The sequence below is a fragment of the Lepidochelys kempii genome, chromosome 2 (genome assembly GCF_965140285.1).
Source record: "Lepidochelys kempii isolate rLepKem1 chromosome 2, rLepKem1.hap1, whole genome shotgun sequence".
Taxonomy (NCBI): Eukaryota; Metazoa; Chordata; order Testudines; family Cheloniidae; genus Lepidochelys; species Lepidochelys kempii.
This window is the reverse complement of record NC_136381.1, coordinates 75220079-75243136: the sequence shown is the minus strand read 5'-3', so window position 1 is coordinate 75243136 and position 23058 is coordinate 75220079. Positions and strand designations below refer to the sequence as shown.

General features: G+C 45.8%; 1 long non-coding RNA gene across 2 annotated transcripts; it reads right to left on the bottom strand.

Annotated features, from left to right (window-relative positions):
- On the bottom strand, positions 1 to 21421 carry LOC140906736 (uncharacterized). Of its 2 annotated transcripts, none has more exons than XR_012157225.1 (4): positions 21211 to 21421; positions 3712 to 3772; positions 1766 to 1835; positions 1 to 296 (listed from the first exon to the last, which is right to left on the bottom strand). It is a non-coding gene; the product is annotated as an uncharacterized LOC140906736 (long non-coding RNA). The 2 variants fall into 2 exon arrangements; XR_013635256.1 differs by lacking the exon at positions 21211 to 21421 and adding an exon at positions 11755 to 12295.
- Between the last annotated feature and the right edge of the window lie 1637 nt (positions 21422 to 23058).

Below are 23058 nucleotides of genomic sequence, written 5' to 3'. Positions count from 1 at the left end.
TTATTTACCAGTGAAAAGATGGGGGGTGGGTGGCATGCGTATGCCATGCTTCTACAAATTAGATTTAACAGTCTGGACAATGGGGTGTGTTCATTCCTTATTGACAGAGCTGGAATTCTCCACAAACCCTGATTTATGGTGGTAACAAAATAAAAACTTCGTCCCTTTGTGTTCCCAAAATAACTGGCTAGCATGAAAGGAGGGAGAAATTGGAGGAAGAATCAGCATCTCACTGCAGCCTGGTTGCTTTTGTGCCACTGAACAGTGACATCATTTCTGCTCTCAAGTCATGGACACTGGAAAAGAAGGGAAGGAAGATACAAGGATACAACAAAATATGATTTTTCCCCCATGCACATATGCTTTTATGACCGTGCTATCAAAGCAGTTTGAATGTAAGGCCAGATCCTCAGCTGATGTAAATAGCTCTAGTGAACTCAGCAGAGCTGCACTGAATTATTCTAGCTGAGGCTTTCCCCACCATTTTCACATTCAGATCTCCATGGCCAACATTCTACAAAGCAGCAGCTTGCTATGAGCATTAAATACATCACAAAAACAAGCGTTTCTAACATTTCATTTCATATATTTAATTTGATCCAGATTTGGGTTTAGACCAATTCAGTCAACAGATATTGACAGAAACAAGTCTTGAATATATTACTGCTTTGTTAATTTATTTAGCACCTCAAGGTATGTCTACACTGCACACTAAGCCCAGGGTTGTGTGACCCTTTCCTACAGACTTGATGTTTCCAAGCCTGTGCTTGAGCGACCACACTGCACTGGACATGCAGGCCTCACAACCGTGCTGGGGCATCCATACTGCGCTACACAAACCCAGGTCGGAACTTCAGCTTCTGTGGGAGTATTCTATAGTACCCCAGGGTTTCTAGCACCTGTGCCAGCTGAAGCCACTCTAGGGCTTGTTTCATAGTGCGTTGTGGGAGAACTTATCTGTCCCTCCTATGGGAGGTGACCAGAAGTGCTTTGGGTGGTTTTAGCCTGGGAACACATCCAGCCGAGTTATGTGACCCCGCATGCTCCCAGCAGCTGGAGCCATCAACACAGCTTCTGCCCCATGGAAGAACTTCTCCACCTCATGCTCTCAGTCCTATTTTGGGAAACAAAGCGAGATGCTCCTGGACATTTTGGCAGCTGTTTGTGAACTGTCGAAGGCATCTCTGGAAAGAGCATACTCTGACACAGCTGATGCTGCTCATGCCTGTTGCCTTAGCTGCAGATTCCTCCCATGTAGACTGGTGCTTCTGGAGCAAGGCCATAAGCACAGACTAGGAGGATCCATTGTCATGCAGACCTGGGATGACTAACAGTGGATCCAGAACTTTCACAGGAAGAAGCAGATGTTCCTGGAGGTTTGTGACTAGCCTGTCTCCACCCTCCAGTACAAGGACACCCACATGAGGGAGACGATGCTGGTCCAGAAGCAGATTGCTATAGTTATCTGGAAGCTGACTACCCTAGACAGTTACAGGTCCATGGCTAACCAGTTTGTAGTTCCCAAATCAAATGTGGGAGGTGTTGGGGCAGAGATTTGCAAGCAATCAGGACTGTGATGTACCCACAGTGTTAAAAATGTTCCTGAAATTACTGGTGGCTTTGAGATAATGGCCTTTCTAAACTGCACCAGGAAATCACATGCCTATAGTTTGCCCTCTGCAAAGAGCACATAAACTGCAAAGAGTACTGCTCCATTGGTGTGCAGGCCCTGCTCAACCACAGGGACAGTTTCATGGTCACTAACCTGGGATGCACTGGCAGGGTGCATAATGCCAGGGTGTTCTTGAGATCGGGACTTTGCCTTCATGGACAAGCTGGGAATGAATGACATTGAATGACATTGTTATAAAAGGAGTCATTGTCCCCACTGTTATTCTAGGTAACCCTGCTTACCCCCTGCTGCCACTTCTTATGAAAACATACTCTGAGGATGGGGTGGATGTGCATATGGCAGACTGAAATCCCATTGGCTCTGCCTTCAGAACCATTTGGATGCCAGTGTTAATGTAGTCCACATTATTGGGCCTGCTGTCTCCACCGACCATGCGCAGAACACTGGGGGAAACTGACTGGTCCTGTAACCATGTGCACGATGGAAATCAGGGAATGAAACAATATTTGAGATTGTGCTGTGTATGGGTATGGGGCAGCTGCGGAAAGAATTTTGTAAATGTGTTGGTAACATGAATTCCATAAACACGTGGATAACATCTTCATAAATCTGATCACTACTGGCCATAAACTCAGTTTATAGATTATCATGATGACAGTGTATACATTTTTATTACAAAAAATATTGAGAAGGGCATGTGATGACATTCTTTACAGTTGGTGCCACTTTTAACATTACAAATAATAAAACTTGCTGTTACAGCCTTGTGTAAAATCAACCCCATATTTTATATAGGTATTTACTTACCAGCATAAGAACTCAAAGCACAGACCAGTTTCCATCAAAACAGAGTTTAATAAACAAACTCAGTACCAAAATAATGAAAGGTTCAGGTTCCCAAATAACATGTCCAGCTATTCCTGGGAGTCCCCTCTGTTCCCCTTGGCCTTTCTTGTGTGTTTTGTACGTACAGGTATGATAAGGAGTGTTCCCCATACTCTCCCTGAAGGGGTTAATGTAGGCCAGAGGGGCCAGTTAACCTATAAGGTTGCAAGAAAGCAGGGGGATAGGTAGGCTGACAGGAAAGCCTTAATGATGGAGCCCAGCTGGAGAAAGGACTTCTATAAAGCCAGGAAGCTGTTAGCAGAAAGGGAATGCGGGGAAGTGGTATGTAGTCAGTGCCTGGGGGAAGGGAGGTGTGTTTGGGGATATGGAATTTAGTCTGCAGTTTGGGCTGGCAAACCCAGAGAGTGGGGGAGCCAGAAGGTGTAGGAAAGATTCAGGAAAAAGGCAGCAAGGCTGAGGATGGTGCAGACCGTGGTTGCTGATTAGAGGGTCCCTGAGCTGGAAACTGGAGCGGAGACAGGGCCTAGATTCCCCTAACAGCCACTGGGGAAGTGGCACTATCAGGGCAGTGAATGAGAATTTCCCTGAGACCATTTGTAAGGAAAGACTTTGATACCCCCGTAGGGCAGGACCATAGTGACCTGGCCAGAGGGCCAAGCCACAAAGACAGAGCACCCTGAGTCACAGAGAGTGGGAGAGAGACGGCAGGTCGTGCAGCAAGCAGCGAAAGGGGGCACTGGATCCAGAAAGGGCTGATCCCCTGTGTGGCAAGGAGGAGGCTCCCCTAGCAGTGAGTGGATCCAATGAACAGGCCACAGCTGGACTGGGTCAATGAATGCAGAGGGTACCTTTTTTTTAATTCCACGTGCTAGTAATCTTTGCCTGTGACGTGGTCCAGCCATCCTCTGAATTGACAAAAGGCTGCATAGTCTGCAGCACATGATAACATGGAAGGTACTCAGGGCATTGGGCGGGAGCAGGAGCTGAAGGTTGCCCTAGAGCCCATAGTCTGGTAACCCTGAGCACAGGTAATAGCTCAAACAGCTTTCTACTGCACTCTGTTTCCTCCCCCACGTGGCAGTCATGCTCCATGAATCCATCTACCGATATCTCCTCACACTGTGCAGCCTCTCTCGCCACCCTTCTTGCATCATTGTCCTTTTGTCCATTTGGCCCTTCTTGAACTCTTATTTGCCAATTCATTTTATCTCGCAACTCTCCCATCAGCTCACCTTGGACTCTTTCTCTTTGCTTGCAGTAGGTGGGTCTACTCCCCCAGGCTGTCTGTTTGCCCTATGGAGGTGGAGGGCATGGAAATGAGAGACAGAGCACATTATTGTCAGACCACGGATAAAAAAAACAAGTTACATGTCCCACTTTCTAACAGGGGTTGCTTTAATTCAAGGTAAAAAAATGAAGAAACTTTTTAATCCATTGGCTGTATTTTAGTCACACAAGACACTGGCCACTTCAGCCATCTTATGGAGTAGCACTGAAAACCATCACCCATCATGGTAAGGCATGCCTTAAAACTCAGCTGAAATGATTTTTATATCCTCTTCATTTTTTCCTGAAGGAGGTAGGTGGAACTTGAGGTAACCAGGATCTGAATGAATTCTTCCCTGACAGCTAGCTGGGAGGGGGGAGAGACTTTAGGTGTGTTCATGCAAATACAGTTTGCTCCTGCTCTCCTTAGATATCCAGCAGATAGAGCCGTGTTTTGCTTAAAGTGATCAACCCTGGCTGGTGTTGGGTTACAAATCACTTTAGTACTGAGTGCAGGGGTAGTGAAATGCTGTTATCAATGTGTTGTCGTTATGGTGTGAATGAAGAGGAGCAGAACTGTGCTTAACCTCTCCCAAATGAGGGGGTCACCCTCAGCTGAAAGTACCTCATTAAGCCAGGGGCTCAAATGCAACAGCCCTGGAAAAGCAATAGGGGGTAGGGACATATGTTCTAGCTAGGTAGTATACTCTCCCTCAAGGGTCCTCCCTGGACTCTTTTAACCTGTTCTTTCATCCCCCTTCCTCCCTCAAAGAAAAAGCTAAATAGGCTTCATTAGAGGCCTCTTTGTTATGTTAAATGCTCAATCAGAGCTAAAATCAGTTGTGGTAGGAGTGGGTTTCTGCCCTGCCTACAAAGAGCTGAAAATTACAAAGAGACTGATGTGAAGAGATCACAACAGAGAAGCAGGTGGCATCAGAAGGTGACTGACAGCAAACTGGAGAGGTGCAGCTGGAGAGGCATGGTGAGAAAAGTGAGAGGTGGCCACCAAGAGCAGCTGGCAGAGGGGGGCAGTGCAGGCAAGCAGCCACCAGGGCAGCTGGCAGAGAGGGGGTGGCAAGCAAGTGCCAGAGAAGCAGAGCAAGTAAGGTGCCTCTTTACCTCCCCTGGCCCAGGGGTGCTGGGAAGGTAAACATCTGCAGATGCACCTGTGAACTCTGGGTCTGCACTGACCAAGGACAGCAACTGTGAGTGGGGTGCAGAGAAGGGTTGGGGATATAAAAAGGGACTTTTGGATTGCTGGATTTAAGAACCTGAGGGGAAAAGGACACTCCCCAACTTACTTGGGGGTAGGTCTTTCATTTATGAACCCTGTTTGCAGTGTTTTCCCAAATTAACACAAAGTTACTTCCCTCCTTTTATTAAAGTTTCTTTTCTACACGCAGACTCTGTGCTTGCGAGTGGGGAAGTACTGCCTCTCAGAGGCACCCGCGGTGGTGTAATTTTTCCAGGTTACTGGATGGGAGCTCAAGCCAGTTCTGTGTTGTATCAATGGAAAGGAACCCCCTAGATATTGAACCCAGCCCTGGTTGCTGCTGGCTCCAGCTGGCAGAAAGGTTACATTATGAGTAAGGCTAAGATTTTGTCATGGTTATTTTTAGTAAAAGTCACAGACCGGTCACGGGCAATAAATAAAAATTCACAGAAGCAGTGACCTGTCTGTGACTTTTGCTGCTGTGGTTCCATGGTTTCCCCCACCAGCACAGTGGCTGGGAGCTGTGGGGTTCCCTCTCCGCCCACAGCAGCTGAGAGCTGCAGGGTGACCATATTTCCCAAAGAGAAAACGGGACACCCCCAGCCGCTCACCTGAGGCAACCCCCGCCTCTCCCCCCACACCAGGCTGTTGCTCGTCGCTGGAATCCTGAGGAGCAACCCCTCAGGCAGGGCTGTCCTTAGGATTTATGGGGCCCTACACAGTATTATTAAACTGGTGCCCCTATGCCGGACAGCAGCCTGAGCTCGCAGCCCAGTGGTGGGGGGAGGGAAGAGGCAGTAAAGGATAACAAGATGCCCGGCCCGCATCATGCTGGTGGAGAGTCACAGTTACCCACAGAGACCCCCGTACCCTTTCCCTCACGCAGAATGGACATGCAGAAGGTACCTAATTAAACTTGGGAATAAAAAAATGTCAGTCACAGGTTTTTTGATATGCCCTGAAGTTTGCCAGACATTTATTTGCAAAAACTTTGTAGTAAGGGTGAGTCAGCTGTCTTGCTAAACAAATCACTTTAGATAAGCTATTACCAGCAGGACAGTGGGGTGGGAATAGGTATTGTTTCATATTCTCTGTGTATATATAAAGCCTGCTGCAGTTTCCACGATATGCATCTGAAGAAGTGAGCTGTAGCTCACGAAAGCTTATGCTCTAATAAATTGGTTAGTCTCTAAGGTGCCACAAGTCCTCCTTTTCTTTTTGCGAATACAGACTAACACGGCTGTTACTCTGAAACCTGTCATTATGCAAGGCACTGCATTTAGCCGTATGGAGTGGAAATCTATCAACTGCATGAAAAAACTTGTACAGATACAGACAGACATCATCTTCCTTTCCAAATGCAAACAGATGGACATCGTACCAAAAGGACTGAAGGTAAAAAATCCATTACAATCTACATACCACACAGACTATGCTGACAGCTTATGCCACACGCTCTCAAAGAAACTGCGGAATCACCTGATCAACATCCTCTACAGCAAACAGGGAAAGATTAAGAATGAGCTCTCAAAAATGGATACTCTCATAAAAAACCAACCTTCCACACAAACTTCCTCGTGGCTGGATTTTACTAAAACTAGACAAGCCATTTACAACGCACACTTTGCTTCTCTACAAAAGAAAAAGGACACTAAACTTTCTAAACTACTACATGCTACAAGGGGCCACAGCAATGGTTCCCTCAACCCACCTAGCAATATTGTTAACCTATCCAACTATACTCTCAGCCCAGCAGAAGGAGCTGTTCTATCTCGGGGCCTCTCCTTCTGCCCCTCCACCCCCACGAACATGATACAGTTCTGTGGTGACCTAGAATCCTATTTTCGACGTCTCCGACTCAAGGAATATTTCCAAAATACCTCTGAACAGCATACTAATCCACAGAGGTCTCCCAACCAACACTACAGAAAGAGGGATTCTAGGTGGACTCCTCCTGAAGGTCGAAACAGCAGACTGGACTTCTACATAGAGTGCTTCCGCCGACGTGCACGGGCTGAAATTGTGGAAAAGCAGCATCACTTGCCCCATAACCTCAGCCATGCGGAACGCAATGCCATCCACAGCCTCAGAAACAACTCTGACATCATAATCAAAAAGGCTGACAAAGGAGGTGCTGTTGTCGTCATGAATAGGTCGGAATATGAACAAGAGGCTGCTCGGCAGCTCTCCAACACGAGTTTCTACAAGCCATTACCCTCTGATCCCACTGAGAGTTACCAAAAGCAACTACAGCATTTGCTCAAGAAACTTCCTGAAAAAGCACAAGATCAAATCCGCACAGACACACCCCTGGAACCCCGACCTGGGATATTCTATCTACTACCCAAGATCCATAAACCTGGAAATCCTGGGCGCCCCATCATCTCAGGCATTGGCACCCTGACAGCAGGATTGTCTGGCTATGTAGACTCCCTCCTCAGGCCCTACGCTACCAGCACTCCCAGCTACCTTCGAGACACCACTGACTTCCTGAGGAAACTACAATCCATCGGTGATCTTCCTGATAACACCATCCTGGCCACTATGGATGTAGAAGCCCTCTACACCAACATTCCACACAAAGATGGACTACAAGCCGTCAAGAACACTATCCCCGATAATGTCACGGCTAACCTGGTGGCTGAACTTTGTGACTTTGTCCTTACCCATAACTACTTCACATTTGGGGACAATGTATACCTTCAGATCAGCGGCACTGCTATGGGTACCCGCATGGCCCCACAGTATGCCAACATTTTTATGGCTGATTTAGAACAACGCTTCCTCAGCTCTCGTCCCCTAAAGCCCCTACTCTACTTGCGCTATATTGATGACATCTTCATCATCTGGACCCATGGAAAAGAAGCCCTTGAGGAATTCCACCATGATTTCAACAATTTCCATCCCACCACCAACCTCAGCCTGGTCCAGTCCACACAAGAGATCCACTTCCTGGACACTACAGTGCTAATAAACAATGGTCACATAAACACCACCCTATACCGGAAACCTACTGACCGCTATTCCTACCTGCATGCCTCCAGCTTTCACCCTGACCACACCACACAATCCATCGTCTACAGCCAAGCTCTGCGATACAACCGCATTTGCTCCAACCCCTCAGACAGAGACAAACACCTACAAGATCTCTGTCAAGCTTTCTTACAACTACAATACCCACCTGCAGAAGTAAAGAAACAGATTGATAGAGCCAGAAGAGTTCCCAGAAGTTACCTACTACAGGACAGGCCTAACAAAGAAAATAACAGAACGCCACTAGCCGTCACCTTCAGCCCCCAACTAAAACCCCTCCAACGCATTATTAAGGATCTACAACCTATCCTAAAGGATGACCCAACACTCTCACAAATCTTGGGAGACAGGCCAGTCCTTGCCTACAGACAGCCCCGCAACCTGAAGCAAATACTCACCAACAACCACATACCACACAACAGAACCACTAACCCAGGAACTTATCCTTGCAACAAAGCCCGTTGCCAACTGTGCCCACATATCTATTCAGGGGACACCATCACAGGGCCTAATAACATCAGCCACACTATCAGAGGCTCGTTCACCTGCACATCCACCAATGTGATCTATGCCATCATGTGCCAGCAATGCCCCTCTGCCATGTACATTGGTCAAACTGGACAGTCTCTACGTAAAAGAATAAATGGACACAAATCAGATGTCAAGAATTATAACATTCATAAACCAGTCGGAGAACACTTCAATCTCTCTGGTCACGCAATCACAGACATGAAGGTCGCTATCTTAAAACAAAAAAACTTCAAATCCAGACTCCAGCGAGAAACTGCTGAATTGGAATTCATTTGCAAATTGGATACTATTAATTTAGGCTTAAATAGAGACTTGGAGTGGCTAAGTCATTATGCAAGGTAGCCTGTTTCCTCTTGTTTTTTCCTACCCCCCCCCCCCCAGATGTTCTGGTTTAACTTGGATTTTAACTTGAAGAGTGGTCAGTTTGGATGAGCTATTACCAGCAGGAGAGTGAGTTTGTGTGTGTATGGGGGTGGGGGGGATGTGAGAACCTGGATTTATGCAGGAAATAGCCCAGCTTAATTGTCATGCACATTGTGTAAAGAGTTATCACTTTGGATGGGCTATCACCAGCAGGAGAGTGATTTTGTGTGGGGGGGTGGAGGGTGAGAAAACCTGGATTTGTGCTGGAAATCACTTTAGATAAGCTATTACCAGCAGGACAGTGGGGTGGGAATAGGTATTGTTTCATATTCTCTGTGTATATATAAAGCCTGCTGCAGTTTCCACGATATGCATCTGAAGAAGTGAGCTGTAGCTCACGAAAGCTTATGCTCTAATAAATTGGTTAGTCTCTAAGGTGCCACAAGTCCTCCTTTTCTTTTTGCGAATACAGACTAACACGGCTGTTACTCTGAAACCTGTCATTAAATATTATGGAATACATGATGCAGCTTTTCTCTGTTTTACATTTTCTTAATCAGTATTTCTAAGCTGATTTTTATATTTTAAATGTACTCTTAAACCTTCATAAAGTAATCATTCCAGATTACTACATATTTAACTCACTGAAACAAAGACATAATTTTAAATTAGTCACAGAGGTTTAGTGTGTTTATAACAATGTTCATTGCTTTAACACGGCTGCTACTCTGAAACCTAATTGACTTTGTGTGATCTCCATAACAATAGACATGTTTATGAAATTTCACCAACTTTAAAAAATGTTTCTAAAGATTTTAGGCATAACAAAGGATTTTATATCTTACTAAGGTACTGATTTTGCTGGAGAGTTCTCTTAAAACTAGTTCATCAGATAGTCAGAACTAAAGAAAGGGAAACTCTTTATCCAGCTATCTGGAAGGAAAGGGGTGTTGTCCCTTTAAAGGCTCTGTTTAATGAGGGAGACAGGGATGGACAGGAAGACTTTGGAAGTAAATTTGTTTGTTTTTGTTTTTTTACTATAGTAATTAAAATGTGTATTTTAGATAAGGGTGGTCTTTTGAAAGATTTTATTTAAAAAACTATAGGTCTGAAAATCCAAGCACTTAAGGCTAAAGATGATTGTGCATCTAAAAATCTATGCAAGGATTTTTTAGAGATGTGATTTTATAATCTTCAACAGACTAATTAAATATTTTTAAAGCAAATTGTAAACTAAGGTCCTGTAGACTGCCATGTTCTGAGCAAATATTACAGTAATGCACAACTGTTTTTTGTCAGTAAATTCAGAAACTGACAGTATATACCTGGGGGTTGGCAAATGCCTGTTAAATGGCTTCATTACTTCTTGAATGGCTCTTTAACAGTTTCAATGTTGTGCTAATAGGTCTGGCAGGCTGGAGGCTTTTTCACTTTTAACTACTAGATCCCCTCCTGAGGAAGACTCCCCAGGCTGCAGCAGCCAGCTGTGGGAGCCTGCAGGAAGGGTCAGAACAGGGATAGGAGAGGCAGGAGGGTGGACACTAAGACCCAGCAGTTCCCCAAATTTTCAGGGGCCCTACGCAGCTGCATATGCCTAAGGAGGCCCTGCCCTCAGGAGTCTGTCACCTGTCCCTGGAACATTGCAGGGAGTTGCCTGTTGCTAGAACGCTGCCAGGGCCCTGCTGGCTGCCAGCTCCAGAATCCTGCAGCCCCTGGGGCTGAAGCAGAGAATGTACCAGAGGTCTCTGGAAGTCATGGATTCTGTGATATAAACAGGTTTCAGAGTAACAGCCGTGTTAGTCTGTATTCGCAAAAAGAAAAGGAGTACTTGTGGCACCTTAGAGACTAACCAATTTATTTGAGCATGAGCTTTTCGTGCATCCGATGAAGTGAGCTGTAGCTCACGAAAGCTCATGCTCAAATAAATTGGTTAGTCTCTAAGGTGCCACAAGTACTCCTTTTCTTTTTGTGATATAAACGTAACCTTACTTATGAGTGGTCTAGTTACTAGCTATGGTTCTTCCATCTTCTCAGGCAGGGCAAGCTTTGGAGAACATTGATATTCTGGAGGTTCCTGAGTGGAAGCATAAACTTCTGTTCCAGGCCAGCAAAGGACAGACATCTGTGTATGGTAAGAAGATGTTTAGCTGTCTAGTGACAGCATATCTCAGAATGGAGGGGGCTCATAAGTTAGAGGCAGCCCTAATAAATATGCCCTGCCTCAGAACATAACCAACCATCTGGAGTTCCTGCTCCAGGAGATGTTCACTTTCATCACCAGCCTTCAATGGATGAAAAATTCATTGTAAAAGCAACAAAATGCTGATTAGAACAGATATGCAATACAGCCTCCTTCCAAGCACCTGCGTCCATGCACAAACTCAACTTCTTGCCAGCCCTGGGGTATTTTAACACAGACTGCCACCCTCCAATGTAATTGGGACTCTTTAAAGCCAGTGATGGACCAAACACACACACTCTAGTCTTATTTGGACTCATACCAGCCAGATTTTATTGGGACTCAGTTTACAGGTGGTCCAGGACAGTGCAGGCAAGGCAGATTTACAAGGTGTGCTGTATTAGACCGGAGGGGTCTGTACAGCTAATTGTGACACCACAACCCAAACTCATATCCATGAGGAACTTATAAAAATGTCATAACTGCGTGTTTAACTTTCTTCTTCATTCCCCGGTGTCCATTTTGAATCTCATGTGGTGCAGGTGGGGGCACTAGGGAAATGGCATAGGTTCTGCCATGGACAGAGGCGCATCAAAAACCCTGCTCATATTAATAACTTTATAGGCCCATCTGCCAGAAATCCCCCCCAGCCATATATTAATCATAACAAACTTGGTGGCAGAAACTCACCAGGCACTTGTGCTTGCTCTGATGCTGGTTCTGCAGCAGGCTGCTCCCCAAGGCCATTCCCAAACAGCTCCTTTGATTACAAACCTAAAATGTGCTTTAGCTGCTCCAGCAGCATAGCCTCTTTGGGTACTGGCCTCAGCACCAGGGTCACTTCTTGGCCTTCACCTGGTGGCTCGCTCTCCTCGGGTGGTGCCTGGAACAGGGGGTGGGAGTTATAAGGTTACTATCCCTGTGCAGTAGATTGTCTTGCATCAGTCTGGGATCAGTGCTTGCTACCATTCCCAATAACCAGTCCAATTCCTTGTAAAAGAGGCAGGAAGACTGGGAGTTCCCAGAGGTGTCGCTAGCATCCTAAACTTCGTAGTACTTGATTTGCAGCAGCTTGTTTCACTCTCTGCATTTTTCTGCTGTCTGGTCGATCCCCAGCACTTCCAACCACTCAGATATAGTTATGTAAAGATGATGATGATTTCTTGTGCTATTGCTGAAGTAGAATGTCTTGCTCACCTCAAACCAGAAGTTAACCAGAATCCGGCAGTGTTCCTCTGGCCAGCTAGCACTTGATGCAAAACTTCTTAGAATTAGCTAGGCTAAGGCAAATGAGGGTTGACTGTGTTCCCAGTTGACCACGCCACATGGAAATGAAGGTTTGAATGCTGAGCAGCTGCATTTAAACCAGGAGGTTGTTTTTACTTTCCAGGAAATGAGTGGGAAGTTTTGGGATTGAAAGACTGGGAAGCACAGTCCCAGGAGATTGTAACGTAGTGTTAATGGGCTCAAGATCTGAGTCTGGCGACCTGACTTGAGTCCACATGGCAAAATGCCTGAGCTTTGTCACACATGACAGTGGGACTCTGGTTCTGACCCACCTCCCTTGCAGTTGACTTGAGTCAGAGGGGTTTCTGGCAGAGTCTGACTGATTTCTGTGTGGGCTTAAACCAGAGTCAGAGTCCAAGTTTAGTGTGCTGTGTAAAGAGACAAACCTTTACCTGCTAGTAAGAAGAAAAGGAACCTGTAACAGAGTACACTAACTGAAGTGCAACCTCTTCATGGCTGGGTCTGGAGATCAGCTATCATCTGGTCTAGAGCCCTCTTCTGTCACTCGCTCATCCTGTGGCCCCTTCTCACTCTCCAGGACTCAAGGTGCTCTCTCTTCATGACTCAGCCCTCCAACCAGGTTACTATACAGTCTGTTCCGTGCACCCCCTCCCTTCCAGGGTATCAAAGCCCAGCTAGGTAAACTGTCCATATGCCATCTCAGGCAGTCCTCCGTACCAATTCTAAGTCCGTGCTACTTTCCCAGTGGCTGGTAGGGGAACCTGGGGCTACCTGCTACTCAAGGTTCTAGTCCATAAACCCTATAATCAGCAGCCAAGGTCTCCACAGTCTCCACCCTCGCTGTTCTTTTCCTGGGCTTCTTCACACTCTACCTTCCACAGGCTTTCTTCTCCACAGTATCTCTGGGTAAAACCTTCCTGCAGGGCTAGGATCTCAGGCCTTTTACCCTCTGGATTTCCTCCTACCCACCTTTCTGTGCATGGAGATTGACTGCAGACGCTCTCTCTCTACAGTCCCCTTCTGCTACAAACTTCTTGGCTTTGTACTTGCTCAGCCTGCTCAGACCCAGCTTCATCATCAATAAGCCTTTTTCAATCCCTGGCTCTCCCCAATGTCCAGCCTGTATGGTTAATAAGTCCCTTCTGAGCCAGCTTGGCAGGGCTGGGTGTGGGTGAACATCCCATCACAGAATCTGATACTGAAAATTCTTACTCATTGGGGTCACTAGCATAAGCCTGTCAGTAAGGACTACTAATAGCGATGGAGGTTTACAGGCTTGAACCCAGAAGAGAAGAGAAAAGAAATGACAATATCTCATGACAGGTACTGGTAAGTCAATTTATTAACTTTCCACTATTGTCCTCAGCTATGTTGTCAACACTGCCTCAAAAGTTAGCTGACTAGAGTTGATTAAAAATTTCAACTTTTTAATTTTAAAAATAAAACATTACTAATGAGTCCCTAGAGTTTAGACAGGATTTACTGTTATATACATTTACCTTCATTTTCCCTTATCAAATGTTGCCTTCTATTTATCTGGCTGGCTCACCTGTGGCATGCAAAATAGCAAGGTTCTAATGAAAGGCTACATGCAGCCCCATATTGTTACTATTGATTATTTCAGTGCTTAAATTGTAAACTGGGAAAGGGACTGTGTCTTTTTAGTTTGTGTTTGTATACCATCTAGCACAATGGGACCCAGATCCTGATTGAGACCTCTAGAGGCTTAGTACAAATAATAAACAATAATAACAATATACTTACACATAGATTTTCAATAACAATTGTATGGGTCTACAGAGTTCTTGCTCTTTTAAAAATGATATGGATCAGTCATGAGTGTCTTATTTCTTGAAGATAAAATGCAAAAGCAAGTAAGTCTTGAATAACATTTCTAGTTAATGTATCCCTCTTAAAAATATACCCTCTTGGACAAGCTGAAATCTAATTGTTTTAAAGGAAAATAATTTAATGAAACAATCTGTTTTCTCACAGCCACTTGTAACTCTGTGCTTCCAGCTTTGTGCTCTAAGTTTCTAATTGCAAGGGTTAATATTTATTTTTTTCTACAAAACATTTTGAGTGTCCTTTATCCTCCCCTGAGAGTCTTTATTCTCTCTGGCACCATGGTAGAACTGGTGTGGCACAGGAGTGAGCCTTTTATAACTGAACTTGGGGTAGTCACACAACTACAACATGAAACAGAAGACAGGGATGTCTCTTGGTTTTTCCACCTCCAAGAAATATTTAAGAACTCACACAGTTTTTAAACATTTTAAAAACTTTTCTTGGAACAGAATAGGCAATACTTAGAGCAGCTGCTTGATATTTCCTAAGTAGGCAACTGTAGCCTCACACTGCAAGCAAATAACTAAACGTCCATTGCAATGTGGTTTTGATGCCCTCTGCCCTCTCTGGAGGCTGCCATAATCTTCTGCATAAATCTCATACAGCTGCTGCAAAGCCATTAGTTTGGTAAGACTATTTAAAGTTCCTATTCTAACTCCCACAGCTGGGAGAAAGCCTTAGATCACACTGGTTACCGATGCAATCTGCACATATTAACCCAGCCAGACCTTTTCATTTTGGGGAGAGAAAAATAAAATCAATGGAAAGATTATAAAAGATGTCCTTGTTTTCTTGCTAACATATTATCAATCAAATTCTTAAATATCCACATACTAATCAATTCTTAATGTTAAATACTATAAACACTTAGATGGTAAATTCCCGGGGACAGGGGTTGTGCCTCATCCTGTAGTCTTCAGAGGAGCAGCCGTGTTCGTCTGTATTCGCAAAAAGAAAAGGAGTACTTGTGGCACCTTAGAGACGAACCAATTTATTTGAGCATAAGCTTTCGTGAGCTACAGCTCACTTCATCGGATGCATGCTGTGGAAAGTACAGAAGATCTTTTTATACACACACAAACCATGAAAAAATGGTTGTTTACCACTACAAAAGGTTTTTTGTACTGTGGTCTGTACTGAGAAAAACAAACTATTGGCACACTAAAAATAATATAGCTACTTTAACTGCTAATATGTAACAAAGTCTTAGGCCTTGTCTACACTTGCAAGTTTCTGTACAGTCAAGGTGTGCACACTGCCAAGCCACTTAGTGTGGAGAAACTGCGCAGCTGCAGCACTATAAAAAAAAAAAAAACACTCCGACGAGAGGCCTACAGCTTTCTGCACCGGGGGTACAGCGCCGTGGTGCCGGTGTAGACACCTTGGTCGATTACAGTGCTGCAATTGGCCTCCAGGAGGTGTCCCACAATGCCTGTTTTCATCTCTCTGGTCATTGGTTTGAACTCTACTGCCCTGCCCTCAGGTGACCATCCGTTATTCCCACCCTGTAAATTCCTTGGGAATTTTGAAAATCCCCTTCCTGTTTGCTCGGTGATGCGTGCAATGGTCTCAGCGCATCTTTCCAGGTGGCCATGCCTGCTCCACGCAGCAGGCGATCCCCCGCTTGAAGCAATGCTGAGCTGCTGGACCTCATCAGCATTTGAGGAGAGGAGGCTGTCCAGTCCCAGCTGCGCTCCAGCTGTAGGAATTATGATACCTATGGACAGATTTCATGATGCATGACAGAAAGGGGCCATGACCGGGACACGCTACAGTGCAGGGTCAAAGTGAAGGAGCTGTGGAAGGCCTACCACAAGGCACGGGAGGCAAACTGCCACTACGGTGCTGCGCCCACAAGCTGCTGGTTCTACAAAGAGCTGGATGTGATTCTCAGTGGTGACCCCACCTCCACTGTGAAGGCCCCTGTGGATACTTCAGTGGCTCATGTGCTGGTGGAGTGGATGGAGCCAGAAGGAAATCTTGGATGAGGATGTGGAGGGGCAGGCGGACCCAGAGGCAGAGGATGACTCTGAGGTCAGAGATGCAAGCAGCCAGGAGCTCTTCTCTACTCCAGAGAAGGCTAGCCAGTCACAGCTGTCGGAGCTTGGCAAAGTGCAAACAGGAGAGGAGGCCCCTGGTAAGTGGATTTGATTTTTTGAATCACTGAAGCGAGTTGTTGGGGGCAGGAGGGTTGCAGACTGCAGGCTTGTGTCTGTATGATGTGTATACCACCACATGCCTAGTCTGAGTGGTGGAACAGGTTGTTGTCTGTCTGCCTCAGAGACCTCCAGGAAACTCTCTTGGAGATACTGGGCAATCCACTGCCGCAGGTTCTTTGGCAGAGCTGCTTTGTTTCTTGCTTCATTAACGGTAACTTTCCTGCACCACTCTGCTGTCACTGGGGGTGGGGACCATTGTGGCACACAGGCGAGTCGCAGAAGGGCCAGGGCGGAAGCCACAGTCTTGGAAAAGACCCTCCCTTGATTCCCTGCTCACCCTCAGCAGCGAGATATCTTCCATAATGAACACAGCCTGTGGAAAACGTGGAGACAGGAATGATTATAAGCCCCTCCCCACCCCAGTGCTGGCTCTCTCCAAGAGTCAGATGGCCAGTGTCCCGTAGGGTCTGGAAACAATGATTTACCCTGCCCCTGCGGCTACTCACCATTTTGGGGGGTTTGCGGTTCATGTATCCTTGCCTGAGGTCAGCCAGTTAGTGACCGGTATGTGAATAGTGGCTGTGTTTTAAATCATTGGTCTGTGTGTTGCAAACAATACTGCTTCTGTAAAATGTTATGTTTTGGCTTCACAGATATGACTTTGACAGCCCAGCCTCCCTCTTTGTTATCAGCGGCTGAATGGCTGCGCAGAATTAGGAAGCAGCCACGAAGAACTGAAGAGGACTTTGTCTGTGATGTCATCACTCCGTGGCCAAAAAACAAGAATTGAAGGAGTGGCAGGACACCGAGAAGAGGGACCGAAAGGAGAACGCAACGCACCAGAACGAAGCCACGGAGCGGCTCTTAAACGTTATGGGGCGCCAAGCAGAAATCCTCCAGGCTCTACTAGCACTGCAAACCGAGCAGCTCAACACCCGTCCTCCCCTGCAGCCGCTGTCGCAAAACTCTTTCCCATGCGTCCCCCCAGACACACTCTTCTCAACCTCCTGGCTCCAGTCTGAACCCACTGCATTCCAGTCCAGCCCTGTGGACTCCCAGTACCCACTGCACTCATCACCCGTCCCTCTGCAGTGTAGCCCTGCTGAAGTACAGTAACCTCTGCACTGTACTCCAAAGGAGAAGGCTGGATAGGATACCTGGCTATACACAAATCTTTAACGGTCCCAGGACCCCACCTCCTACTGGCACCCTCCCTTCCCCCATCCCCCTCAGTGCTGAAGTGTTGTTTTTTTTTGTCTCTCTCCTCTGTTCTTTTTTAATAAAAGAATTGTTTTGGTTTGAAAGCAATCTTTATTCCACTAATTCAAAGCAAATGGAGCCCTGCAAAGCAATAGGCAATTTTCTTACACCTTCATAGTGCACCATCTGCACCAATCACAATCACCTCCTAGCATTACAAGCACTGCACTACTGAGCATAACAACAAATATTAGTGGCTTTCATCTTCAGATTGCTGCCTCAAAGCATCCCTGATCCTTATGGCCCTGTGATATACCCCTCTAATAGCCCTGGTCTCTGGCTGTGCAAATTCAGCCTCCAGGCACTGAGCCTCAGCAATCCATCCCTGAGTGAAGCTTTCACCCTTCCCTTCACAAATATTATGGATTGTACAGCATGCGGCTATAAGGATAGGAATATTGTCATCAGCCAGATCCAGCCTCCCATATAGGCGGTGCCAGTGGGCCATTAAACGGCCAAAAGCACACTCAACAGTAATTCTGCCTGTTGTTGAACCACTCCTTGCTGCTGTCAAGGTGCCCCGGGTATGGCTTCATAAGCCACAGCATTAAGGGGTAGATAAAGTCTCCCAGGATCACAATGAGCATTGCGACTTCCCCTATGGTGATCTTTTCGTCCAGGAAGAAAGTCCCTGCTTGCAGCTTCCAGAACAGGCCAGTGTTCCGAAAGATGCGTGCATCATGCACCTTTCTGGATGAGCCTGCGTGAAACGCCCACGGTAATCCACAAGCTCCTGGAGAACCATTGAGAAATACCCCTTGAGATTAATGTACTCGGTGGCTAGGTGGTCTGGTGCCAGAATTGGAATATGCGTGCCATCTATTGCCCCTCTGCAGTTAGGGAAGCCCATCTGTGCAAAGCCATCTACAATGCCATGTACACTGCCCAGAGTCACAGTCTTTCGGAGCAGGATGCAATTAATGGCCATGCACATTTCTGTCAACATGAGTCTAATAGTCAACTTTTCCACTCCAAACTGGTTAGCGATCGATTGGTAGCAGTCTGGAGTAGCCAGTTCCAAAGTGCAATCGCCATACACTTCTCTGATGGCAGGGCAGCTCTTATTCTCGTGTCCTGGCACCGCAGGGCTGGGATGAGCTCATCACACAGTCCCATGAATGTGGCTTTCCTCATCCAAAAGTTCTGCAGCCACTGCTCGTCATCCCAGACATGCATCACGATGTGATCCCACCACTCAGTGCTTGTTTCCCAAGCCTAAAATCAGCATTCCACTGTGGTCAGCACCTCCGTGAATGTCACAAGCAATCTCGTGTCATAGCTACTATGTGTGGCGAGATCAATGTCGCACTCCTCTTGCCTTTGTAGTTTAAGGAATAACTCCACTGCCACTTGTGACATGTTAGTCAGAGCGAGCAGAATTTTGGTCAACAGTGTGGGATCCATTCCTGCAGACCAAAAAGGCGTAGCAGAGTGTGCAGTATACAAACCGTTGAAGGATGGTGCCAAATGCAGACAGAAGCACAGGGATTGCGGGGATGCGAAGCAATGCATCACGGGGCATTGGGACAGGAGCCAAGATGCCCCGCAACCTCTTCTGCCTTCCCACAACTCTTAGCGGCAGAAGAGGAAGAGATGCTCTGTTGGATAGCTGCCCAGAGTGCACCGCTCCGAATACCACTGCAAGTGCCACAAGTGTGAACATGCTATTGCACAGGCAGCTGACAGTGTGAACACACAACAGTGGTTTCCCTTCAGTGCTCTCTGAACGGTGCTGTAACTCCGCCAGTGTAGACATACCTTTAGTTAAAGAAAGGAGTAATAAACACATATTTCAATCGAAAAAAACTCTGTTTACAGCTTGGTTTCACAGACTGTTGATCTTATAAATTGAGGCCTACCTGTCACAGTGATAGGAGAACTAGGAATATTTTAGATGCATTAACTCCAACTCCAGTTAAAACATGAAAACCAAAATATCCAAGTGTGGTTCACAAGTAACGCACCTAACTTCACATCTAGGCACCTATGTAAAATGGCTTGATTTTTAGAGGTGTTGAGAACTTGCAGCTCTCATTCACTTTTGGGGGTGTTGCGAATGCCCAGAACTTCCAAAACTCAGGCCACTTTTACACAGTTTCCTAAGGATGGAGTTAGGTGCTTTAAGCAACACTATGCGAAAAATTTGACCTTACATTACACCCACAGCAGGTGGGAGAAATAAGGGCGCGTCCGACACAGAAGATGTACTACATGCAGTGGGAGAGGGAGTCGGAGGACACTTCCAGCAGAGAGAATGACACACGCAGTCTGAGGGTGGAAAATAAGTAACTTCTGGAACAGAGGGGAGGGTAACTGGGTGGGTGTAAAATACGGACAGCTCCAGCACAGAATATGTCAGATGCTCAGCGTGGGAGAAATGAGGCCATCTCCAGCACTTTTGCAGAGACTGAGAACCTGATCCTCAGCTGCTGTCTATTGGTGTGTGTGTGAGAGAGAAATCAGGGCACCTCCAGCAAAGAGGCTGCAGATAGCACACACAGTAAGTGGATGCGGGAGAAATGAAATCCTGGTCGGTGGATCCTTAACTCAGAGGGAATCCCCTCCACTGTGCTGCAGCTGCCAACATGTGCTGTGCTTAAGAGAGACCCAAAATGGGGGCAATGCTCAGAAAAACAAAATCACTCCTTCGAAGCCAGGCAGAGACTGCAAAGCCTTTGTGCAGGTGGCTGGGGCTGAGCTGGCTCAGGCTTACCCCTGCTTAGCACATAGTGGCACTGTGAACTGGGAAGGTGCCGGGGCCCCTCCATTAACACAGCACACACAGCTGATCCAGGAGATGCAAGGAGGACAGCAGCAGGAGTGAAAGAAGGATGGAGGAGGTAATGCAAGGCAATGTACAATAATTGGCAAAGTCAGCAGGAAACCGTCAACCCACCTTTTGCACCTGCCTCCAAATGTGCCTGTTAGCCATCTTAGCTTCTGGCAATAAAATCTATGGGTTGCAAATTCTGAGGGCTATAGGACACCCTGAAATCTATGGGCTGTAAATTGTGAAGGCTGACATACCCTTCGGACAATGCCTACGCTTCAGTTTGCTCCCTTGAGCCCTGATTTACAGCTGTCTGATTCCAGTTTTATGCTAGTGTATTTTCACTTAAATAATTGTTTTCCACTGAAATCTATGTAATTTACCTATGTAAAATTGGAGTAAAGCAGTGGTGAACCAGGCTCTTGGTCCATAAGTAGGTACACATAGTGATGTACAATGGTGTACAATTTGTACACCACTCAGGAAATACCCACACATCTGTTTTCAACTCTGTTCCACAGCAAGGCACTTTCTGAGCTGTATCAATCTAATATTCTTCCTAAATGTGATCCTTCATTTGATGTAAACTTTTTCTGGCTTTGCATGCACACTTCAAACTGAAAACAATCACTCTGGGCCAGACTGAAATACCCATTCTCAAAGGGAGTAATACTTTACTCCACAAGTAGTGTCATTGATTTCAGTGGGACTACAGCTGGAGTCATGTGTTATCAGTGTCAAGGCTGATTCCCCACTCTGGCCCTTTGAGTGCAGAAGGTGGGGGCCCGCAAGGATTCTAAAAAATAATACTGGCCACTCCAGGCGTGTATTAAACTCCCAAGGTTACAAGTTTTTTCTGACCTTGGATGGGTAGATGCTGCTACCACCCAAGTGCAAAAACCCCTTTGAGGACCCAGGAAGGACACTTGGGAATTCCTTCCTGTGGGGTACCTTCAAGCCCTTTCACCTCCCCTCTGGGGAAGAGCTGAAAAAGAAAACAAAGGAAATCAGCTGTTGCCACCAGCTAATTAAACAAGATGTGCACAAACCTCTTAGGGACACACAAATCCAATCCTGTTCTTAAAAAAGATAAATTTTAGTAACAACAACAAAAAAAGAAAATACATCCTCTAACTTAGGCTTTTTGCTAGATTTGGAAAAAAAAACAATTTCAAGGATTAAGCATCAAGATAGCTTCTTGAGGTCCAGCTTAAAGGTTACAAGCAAAACAAAAGCACCTAGGATTAGCACAGAGGAGTCCACAAGCCATAAAGAAATAAGAGAGAAATCTAATCGCATCTTCCTAGACATTTCCTGATCTACTTACATATCTGGGGTTTCAAATGAGTAATTTCTAGGTATGACCTGGTGATTTTTCATAGCTGGCCCAAAGCTTTTTACAGCATAGTTCCAGCCCTGTCTCTCTCGCCAGGAGAATAACACAGACAGCAAAGGGGAAGTTTTTCCCCAATTTTAAAAAGTTCTAGCCTTCCCATTGGCTCTTTTCGTCAGGTGCCCACTCCCTTCCTTTTAGCTATGGGCTTTTTAACCCTTTACAGGTAAAGCAAGTATAGAACAGCTACTAACAGGGGTTTTATAGCTAACTGGCTGGCTAGGTGTCCATAAAAGGGAGCTCCCCCCCATTCATTTATCAAAATCTGTTTTTCAGTTTTCAGAATGGAGAGAGGTAAATAGTGGTGTCCCCCGGGAATCTGTACTGGGACCAGTACTGCTCAACATATTCAAGGGGTAAACAGTGAGGTGATACAAAGTTACTCAAGACAGTGAAGTCCAAAGCAGACTGCGAAGAATTACAAAAGGATCTCACAAAACTGGGTCGCTGGGCAACAAAATGGCAGATGAAATTCAATGATCATAAATGCAAAGTAATGCACATTGGAAAACATAATCCCAACTATAATACAAAATGATGAGATCCAAATTGGCTGTTACCACTCAAGAAAGAGATCTTGGAGTCACTGTGGATAATATTTTGAAAACATCCACTCAATATGTACCAGCAGTTTAAAAAAAAGGGGGGGGCAGGAGAGGGAACTGAATGTTAGGAATCATAAGGAAAGGGATATATAAGAAGATAGAAAACATCGTAATACCACTATATAAATCCATGGTATGGTATGCCCATACCTTGAATACTATGTGCAGTTCTAGTCACCCCATCTCAAAAAAGATATATTAGAATTGGAAAAGATACAGAGAAGGGCAACAAAAATGACTAGGGGTATGGAACCACTTCCATGTGAGGAGAGATTAAAAAGACTGGGACTTTTCAGGTTGGGAAAAGGGACGACTAAGAGGGGATATTATAGAAGTCTTTAAAATTGTGAATGGTGTGAAGAAAGTGAATAAGGAAGTCTTATTTTCTTCTTCACATTACACAAGAACCGGGGTCACCCAATGAAATGAATAGGCAGCAGATTTAAAACAAACAAAAGAAAATACTTCTTGTAGCGGGACAGATACCCTGCTCCTGGGAGAAAAGAGTAGGCTGATTGGGGAAGTGGCCACAGAGATGGGCCTAACTACCTGGGAGCACAGGGTGACGGAAGCAGAACAGTGCTGCGGGAGGGTGAGCAGAGCTGGGGAGCTCCAGCCTGGCAACTCCTGTCATAAATATAAAGGGAAGGGTAAACCCCTTTGAAATCCCTCCTGGCCAGGGGAAAGCTCCTCTCACCTGTAAAGGGTTAA